This window comes from Oncorhynchus keta, chromosome 11 (assembly GCF_023373465.1).
Source record: "Oncorhynchus keta strain PuntledgeMale-10-30-2019 chromosome 11, Oket_V2, whole genome shotgun sequence".
Taxonomy (NCBI): Eukaryota; Metazoa; Chordata; class Actinopteri; order Salmoniformes; family Salmonidae; genus Oncorhynchus; species Oncorhynchus keta.
This window is the reverse complement of record NC_068431.1, coordinates 51,213,515-51,223,136: the sequence shown is the minus strand read 5'-3', so window position 1 is coordinate 51,223,136 and position 9,622 is coordinate 51,213,515.

The following is a 9,622-nucleotide window of genomic DNA, read 5'->3' as shown; positions in this document are numbered from 1 at the left end:
TGGTCATTATCTACAAGCCACTGTATTAAGTCTTGTTGTACATTGGAGAGGGCATTCTGGGCTTTACAATGATACCACGTGTGGGTGTGACCTTGACAACTTCATCTTCCTGGCTCTTATAAAAAATGTTCTGTTGTCAAAATTTGCATATTTTATGGAAATGTCAAAAGTGTGTGTAATTGTTATACTTTTTTTTGTGAGTTTAATGTTCAAATAGTTTCTAGTAAGTGAATATCTCAGGAATAGTTAAGTGAGTTGTCAGAACTGGATAATATTTGTTTCACATTAAATAAGAGCTAAATAAGAGCTAATCAAGAAATGTCCTCTGTATTGGACACCTGGGTGCCGCAACTATGTTTTTCACCTACTGTACACATTGACAGTAATGTTAATGTTTTTCACCTACTGCACCCATTGACTGTAATGTCATTTTTTCATATTGATGTCCTAATGACCACTAGAGAGGACAATTTGGTACTTGCAATAAAATATAAATAACACAAAAAAAATCTTTAAAAATCTTGGTAACATGTTTCCTTCCCACCGCAAACAATGTAATAATATATATAAGAATCCCAAACTATTTTTTTCATTTCTCCGAAATGTTTGTATGTTAGCTTTTATTGCTTAAAGAAATTATGAAAGAAATCAATGTGTTTTTTCACTATCTAATCATGAGACTGTTCAATGAGCGACATGTATTTGTTTCAAATCTATCACTTGGTGGTTTCTTTTCCTAGAGACTAATAAGTATTTATTTTATTTTTTTCACAAAATGCTATATATCTCCCTCACTCTCAGAGAAACAAGTAGCAATGCTAGGCTTTCCACAGTCAAATGTAACAAATAACTACATTTTTTATAAAGAAATGTACAAATTATACATTTGTGACATCAATATTTAACAAATGTAAAAAATATTTTAAAAACTCAAAATGATATAAAGTATAATGAGATCTTTATGTAAACCATTTACATTTGACATTTTAGTCACTTTGCATATTCTCTTATCCAGAGCGACTTACAGGAAGGGAATTCATCTTAAGATAGTAGCTTGGGGAAACATATCAAGGTCAAATATAAAGCATACGAACATTCCATTCCGTCTTAACAATGAATACATAGCGTTTGGCAAAAAAAAAAAAAAAAACATTTTCATACACATCTAAAATGTATGAATAAAAAATCTGAAACAGTAATATTTTACACACACATGGAAGGTACCCAAAAGTAATACTACGGATGAAATAACATGTAGAAGTAAAGTGTTTTAATGTGGTACTGTAAATCTAATATATGAGAGAAATCTGCCTCATACATATTTTTGAAACCATAAAAATGCATTAAGAACCTTGGATTCAGTAATCTCCCCTCACTGAGGCAAGGTTGTTATTCGTTTCTACCTAGACTTGACAACCCAATGTGGAGTGACACTTGGTTAGGACAAAGCATTTCCTGTTATGTGTCAGGTCTTGTTTGGATGCCTGGAAATTGTAAATGACAATGGTTCTGAACTTTGAACTTCAGCAGCTCTAAGTTCCGTTTTGTGTTAAACACCACGGGTGGTATCAATGAGATAGAACCATATCAGTGCCCTCCTGAACACCAGGAAGTACCTCCAAAAAGAGTAACCTTCAACTTGAGCTGGAACCCACTGCCAGTGACACACAACGAGGGTTGGACTGACAGGTATTGGTGGGTGGGGTTGTTTTTGCTCTGGTCTCCAAGGGAAAGTATTTTAGACTTATCGGTCTATCATCTAAACACTAAAGAAATGACAAGAGGAAAGCCCCAGATGATCTGCTGTATGTTTAGTTACTTTTACAAGCTCTCCCAGAGTCTCGCTAGGAGGTTGGTCTTGCCACAGAAACACTGGCATCTTTACGCACAGGTCAGCACTATCAGAGGCATGTTCAGTGTAGTGGTGTAATGGTGTTTTTATGTGATAGTTTCCTACCATTATAATCATTTGGTCCTTGCCAAGAAGTAGTCATGATGGTGGCTCTAGGATTCAAATAAAACTGGATCCAAAGTCTCTAGGATTCAAAGGTAGTTGCTAAAAATATATATTTTTTCTTGAAAATGAATTTAAACACAATGTTTTTGATAAGCCTTTTTCTCTTTTCAGTGGTGTCTTTTCCCAGGTAAACAGATAATAATTTGTATAAACAATGGGATTCTTGCTCTCAGCTTCCTTAAGGCTGTAAATGTTATTGGGGGGGTAATGCTAAAAAAAATGTCCTCACCACAGTAACAGAGAAATGGTTGTTGAGAGAGTCTGATGCTCTGATAGTATAGGGGATTCCTAAAAGCGGCTTATGGAAACATGTTGAAATATTACCACACACCTCCAGATAAATAGGCCTACCTGGATTATCAGCCAAAGGCAATTACTGTAGCTTTACTGTTCAAATATCAAAATGGCCGTTCAAAACCAAATGATCTTGCATGCGCGTACAGGAAATAATGATTTCTTAATAAAATATGTTCACTTTTAACAAAACCAGCCTATTTAGGTGCTAAATTGACTCTCAACAGCAGTTACGAGTGCCCTCATGGATTCATTTAAACTGTAACTTTTAAGACAGATGTGTCATAATCTGAATGGAATCTGTTGACAGACAATCAAAGAAGGGAATATTATCACAATCTATGTAAACAGACAATTATTTAAAGCAAATAAAAAGAAACCAAACAGAGCAAATAACTCTTACCACCTTCAATAAAAAAACAATTGCCTCTGCAGTGCTCATACTAGCTTATATAGCCACGTGTTTATGGGGCAGTTTTACCATAAACGTTCATTTACAATATACTTACTGCTGCCTAATATCCTCTATACTGGTCAGATTTATTCTGTATAAACACGGGAGCTGTAAAGTAATAGTAATCAGAATAGGGTTAATGCAGTAGCTGTCTATAAATGCTAGATATGCTTAAGTGCCCTTGTCAGGTAAACCCTTTAATTGAGATTACTGGTATTCCACAGCACGCGCCTGCCTGTTGAAATACCAACGAACGCAGAGACTCACCGACTGAAGGCACTTTATTAGATTACATATTTTCTTTAAAGGATGATAAATGGCACGTTATTTTAAGATAATAATAATACGAAGTACATATATGTGAATAAAAAAAACAACATAATATATATATTTATATATTTACGTCTATGCTGGGCAATATGTGAAAATATAGAAGGTTTCACACAACATTTACACAAGGTATTACAGAGCGATGTCAGAGCAATGTCATGACCATCCTATCAGTATGACGCTGATTGTAGTGTGTCAGTTGCACGGGGCCTGATTAAGGCCAGAAGCTGTATATACCAGAAGCTTATTAGCCTGTACCAGTTACAGATGTCTGGCAGACTGTAACAATCAACCCCGAATCCCCCCTAACAGGCTACATATACTTAATGCTACATGCTACGCTCACACTGGCCAATTGTTGTGACCGAGCCAATATTTTATGAAGTGTTAGAGGTATTGTAAATAGCACATCGAGAGTTATCACTACGTAAGGCAATATTAATACGAATGTTAAATAACGGGTCAATTTGACATGGCATTGTGCATGGTATATGGTTATGATGGAGGCTTTTTGCCTTTGCAGAAGGGTACACTTAGTTTCCTCAAGTGAGACAGCCATGAAAATGCCTCATAGCACTTTTGACAGACTTACCTTTTGCCTGGGTAATTAACCTTTGTCTTGTTGGTAATTTAGACGATTTCGACATGACATTACAGAACCCAATCCAAACCAAGTTCATGTTTGGCAACTCGGGAGATATGGGGCTTAGGGTTGACATACTCCCTGTGCCATAGGTAGTAAAATGTCAATGTTTAACCATTGAAAAGTAAAAGGAAGTAAGTAATCAAGTAAATATGTCAAAAAGAGCTCTGAAGTCTACACTTCAACAGTAGGCTATTGGAGATTCAGTACGCTTTCAGTCAAAGATATTGATATTCTCCCCATAATACAAAATAAATCCCAATAGAAACACAATTTGTCACCCATTGTGTTCGAATGTTTTACTGAGCTCACTTGACGTCTTCACACACTTTATTTGAAATGTCTCTTCAGCTGAGGCTTTGTAATGAAAATGGACAAGATGTCTCCATGCTGAAATTCGCCGTCGTGTTAAATTCGTGACCATTGTCCCCTCTTTTACACTTCACGTGGAGAGTGGTTGTCTTGGTCAGGTGTAGCGGACCTCACGTCAGGCGATAAGTGTGGCAAAGGCCACTGACACATCTGAGAATGCCTAGCTGGATTCTAACCCATATTTATGTCAGACTTGTTTTTAACCTGGCTCCCCCTGATCAGCCAGAGGATCCGACTGTGATAAAAAGAGAGGAAAGGGAATCCTATGTCTCGTCTCCACTCAGACATTCACATGTTTTGCTATCTGGGATGTACAAGGAGCTCCATGAAGACCGTCTCTTCTCCCTTTAAAGTCAGACCTGCAGGCATTTCTCAAGATTTTTCTTACACAAATGATTTTGTTTTCTATGGTCTCGTTATATGGACTCATAAACTGTGTTTAAACTGTGATGGGAAATCGTGCACCGGACAACAAGCATTGGCACGAAGAACGATCCATGCTTTGAGCGGTTTAGATGGATTTTGAAGTCGGATGAAATGTACGTTAACCAGACGTCAACAATGAATGGGGAGCGTTCGTATAACATGGGGTTATATGTCTTTTTGTCTGCTCCATGAGCTGGAGTTCCTCCTCACCTCCTCTGACCTGGTGTCAAAGTTCACACCGCATCACTAAACCGGTGTAGTCAGCCACACTTCACGGCTCTCTGGATAGGATAAGAGGCCTAGAGGATCAGTGATATTGCAGATGCAGTCTACTGTAGGAGACAATGGTGGGAACGGGACACTATACACTCATACATGATGATTAGCATTGCTGATCCTGCTATGCCCTGGCTTTGTCTTTCTGCTCAAGCCTGTGAATGAAGTCTGTGATATGGGCTAACATCAGGCCAGGGCTGTCAGTATAGTGTGAATTGGCCTTGATAAGCCTGCTCCCAAGGCATGTCAGAGCTGCTACTGGTGTTTCAAACCATTGCAGGTGAAAATGAATTTAGTTTAAAAACAAATTGTTGAAACCAACATTTAATCATGATTTAAAAGGCGATTAGGGACGGTAAGTGCCAGAACATATTTAAATGATTTTACAAACTCTTCATTCAATGGTATAAATGAATAAACAAAACAATATTTGACCCCATACCTTTCCACTGTCCTTTGATGCTGCGTCTGCCAGTCTTTTGACAAAGACAAGCCTGCGATAAGTAGCCTTTGAGGTCGTTGTGTTTTACTGCCGATTGTTAATCAGTTTCTGAGACGGCAACAATGGGCTACCTCCGCGTTTGATTTGACTATAAAGGAGTGTTTCTGTAAACTACCCAACAAGCCTGAGGTCAAGGCTCTGTCGATCTCTCCGTCGCAATAAGGTTAAAGAAACAGTGCGCAGAGTGATCGAATACAAGCAAGTGTCATATTTGACATATTAGCCTATATATCGGCCACTGTCAATAAGATAGACAGGGTGGCCAGAAATTCTGGGAACCACACATACAGTGCCTTGCGAAAGTATTCAGCCCCCTTGAACTTTGCGACCTTTTGCCACATTTCAGGCTTCAAACATAAAGATATGAAACTGTATTTTTTTGTGAAGAATCAACAACAAGTGGGACACAATCATGAAGTGGAACGACATTTATTGGATATTTCAAACTTTTTTAACAAATCAAAAACTGAAAAATTGGCCGTGCAAAATTATTCAGCCCCCCTAAGTTAATACTTTGTAGCGCCACCTTTTGCTGCGATTACAGCTGTAAGTCGCTTGGGGTATGTCTCTATCAGTTTTGCACATCGAGAGACTGACATTTTTTCCTATTCCTCCTTGCAAAACAGCTCGAGCTCAGTGAGGTTGGATGGAGAGCATTTGTGAACAGCAGTTTTCAGTTCTTTCCACAGATTCTCGATTGGATTCAGGTCTGGACTTTGACTTGGCCATTCTAACACCTGGATATGTTTATTTTTGAACCATTCCATTGTAGATTTTGCTTTATGTTTTGGATCATTGTCTTGTTGGAAGACAAATCTCCGTCCCAGTCTCAGGTCTTTTGCAGACTCCATCAGGTTTTCTTCCAGAATGATCCTGTATTTGGCTCCATCCATCTTCCCATCAATTTTAACCATCTTCCCTGTCTCTGCTGAAGAAAAGCAGGCCCAAACCATGATGCTGCCACCACCATGTTTGACAGTGGGGATGGTGTGTTCAGGGTGAGGAGCTGTGTTGCTTTTACACCAAACATAACGTTTTGCATTGTTGCCAAAAAGTTCCATTTTGGTTTCATCTGACCAGAGCACCTTCTTCCACATGTTTGGTGTGTCTCCCAGGTGGCTTGTGGCAAACTTTAAACGACACTTTTTAAGGATATCTTTAAGAAAGGGCTTTCTTCTTGCCACTCTTCCATAAAGGCCAGATTTGTGAAATATACGACTGATTGTTGTCCTATGGACAGAGTCTCCCACCTCAGCTGTAGATCTCTGCAGTTCATCCAGACTGATCATGGGCCTCTTGGCTGCATCTCTGATTAGTCCTCTCCTTGTATGAGCTGAAAGTTTAGAGGGACGGCCAGGTCTTGGTAGATTTGCAGTGGTCTGATACTCCTTCCATTTCAATATTATCGCTTGCACAGTGCTCCTTGGGATGTTTAAAGCTTGGGAAATCTTGTTGTATCCAAATCCAGCTTTAAACTTCTTCACAACAGTATCTCCGACCTGCCTGGTGTGTTCCTTGTTCTTCATGATGCTCTCTGCTCTTTTAAGGGACCTCTGAGACTATCACAGTGCAGGTGCATTTATACGGAGTGAAGGGGCTGAATAATTTTGCACGTCCAATTTTTCCGTTTTTGATTTGTTAAAAAAGTTTGGAATATCCAATAAATGTCGTTCCACTTCATGATTGTGTCCCACTTGTTGTTGATTCTTCACAAAAAAATACAATTTTAAATCTTTATGTTTGAAGCCTGAAATGTGGCAAAAGGTCGCAAAGTTCAAGGGGGCCGAATACTTTCGCAAGGCACTGTAACCTATTTCAGGGAAAACACAGATAAGAATTAGGAAACTGATTTAATAAAATATGAATATTGTTGCCCCCACGAACTCCCAAGAACATTAAGAGTTAGCAACACTGTGTGTAGAGGAACACATGAATAATCAAAACAAGTTTTTTGTTTGTTTTATTGTTCCAGTCTTCCCAGCATGCTAACAGATGAGCAGTGTAGAGCAAACATGGTGACAGAGCTCTGATCTCTGGCTGAGGTTTATGGCCCCTCAGTCCGCTAATTAACCACATTAACAGGCCTTTAATAGCTGGCCCTGACCTGCCCTCTGTCACTGAGCTGCACAGTAATCCATGCACAGCCTCACCACACACAGTCATATTGGAGGAACTGAGGTTATATCCGCATCCATGGTAATAATTAACAGGCCAACTATTAACCCCTTTAATTTCCACGATTTTCTTCCGCAGAATTTTCACTGATCGTTAATGTGATGTCTGCTACAGATCCCCACTGAAGAGTTTCATTATTGTTTCATTATTGTTGTCATCACAATGAAATAGCTGTGAAGTAATGAGACACGTTGAAGAAGCCTGAATCCTGCTTCCTCATGCTGAACCAGCTACATTCAAACGTTTCTGATATTCAGTTCATTTATTTGACAGCCTCTGCTTTTTATATCGTCATTCCTGGTTTTAGCAGGCGATTCTCAGATGTGTCTAGTTGACCTGAGAATGGACTCCTGTTTTACTGCTGGCATGCTACTGAGGGACTCACCCTGGCATCAGAGCCCCCCCCAGGGCTAGCTACATAAAGGTCTCCACCTCTAGCTAATAGAATGGTCCCAATGGACCTCATTGCAATATTCAAACCTCAAATGAAAATTCCATTGTGCTAGGTGAGAATTGTCACACCATGTTTTGAATACATAGGAATCCTCGATATGTTGCTGCTACCTTGGAGGGATTTTAATGGGGCACGTCTTGCAATAAGATGGGACCGATTCCGTGCTGCAGAACAAAAAGGTATCACATAAACGGAGTTGTTTTTCCCTGCACATATTCGGTTTTATTTAAGATGGCCACTGTGCTGGCACATGGGCACCTCTTTGAAACCAGATTACTCACGATAATGACCTGCCGTCAACTTCGCCACGGGCAGCCCCAGTGGTTGTTGTGAAGAAAGGAAATCAGGGCAATTGCTTCTTTGTCAATTACAGACAACGGAATAATGTGTGACACAGTCAAACGCTTTCTCCGTGCCCAACGTGAAAGTAGTCGAGGACGCTATCCGGGGTGCCCAGTATAACAGCACAATCGATCTACACAGTGGATATGGGCAAATTGAGGTGGAGACATCCAGTATGGAGAAGACCGCGTTTAGGCTACGCACCTGGGGCTCTACCAGTTCAGTGTGATGCCATGTTGTCTCAATAACGCACCTGCCTCATTTTAGTACTACAATTACTACAAGGGCTAGAAGAGTGTGAATTATTCTGTATGTTTTTTTTATTGAATGCTGTACCCTGCTCAATGAAACATAAGTAGTGCTTCAATTTTCATTATCGACACCGCTGTACAGACATCTACAAAGAGAGTGTGTGTACACCCAGCTCCTATAAGAAGACAGGAGAGGTTTAGGTGTCTCTGTCACCCTAACTCTGGAGTCTCATTAAGCGGGTGCCAGGGACAATCTGCTAGCTGTGAGTCAACAAGCTTTCATTGGCATTAGCTTGGCCAGGCAGGGACAGGGGTGCCTCAAAGCGAATGCGAAAGTCAGGTGCAAATCAACGGATTGCTTTATGACCACGTGAGAGAAACATACCTGGAGGAGGTGAGATGCAATATAAGTTAATCATTTTTCTACTCCGGTTACAAGCTCAAAGGGGATACTTCTCGCACTGTGTCACAGCAGTTCTTCATATGGCAAGTTTTCTCATGGTGTTATAGCTAGAGCTACTATGTGGAACTATTTCTGTAAACCTCAAGAAGAAATAGAAGACACTTTAATGGTTGAATAAATCATTATTTGAATCAGTTACTTATTTGTGTGAAAAACAGTTCATATTTATTCACCATTATATGTGAGACTCTACAGGTGATGAATAACTGCTATTATCCCTGTCAATTTTACAACAGCATTTTATTTTACATACATGTATTATAACACACATTTCGATTATTTGTTCATAAACAGTAAAAGTCAACTACATCTGACATTTTCAGGGAAGCATTGGAATGATCCAACTGGGAAATCAAAAGAGAAGAGAATGGACCAGCGCCAACATTTAATGAAGTGTTAAACCCTAACGATACTGTATTTCTGGGCCGGAACATTGCAACAACATTATATTGAGTTACAGTTGATAGTGAAGGGTCAGAGTTTCCCGTGGAAAGCCCTGGCCTCTCTTGTATGGTTCCTGTGTCACAGACTGTTCCTGTGTCACTTCCCCATTGGCTGTTCAAATGCAGAGATCAAAGAACTTCCTAGCCCTTGATGGCAGGATGACCTGTCTCTGTGCTCTG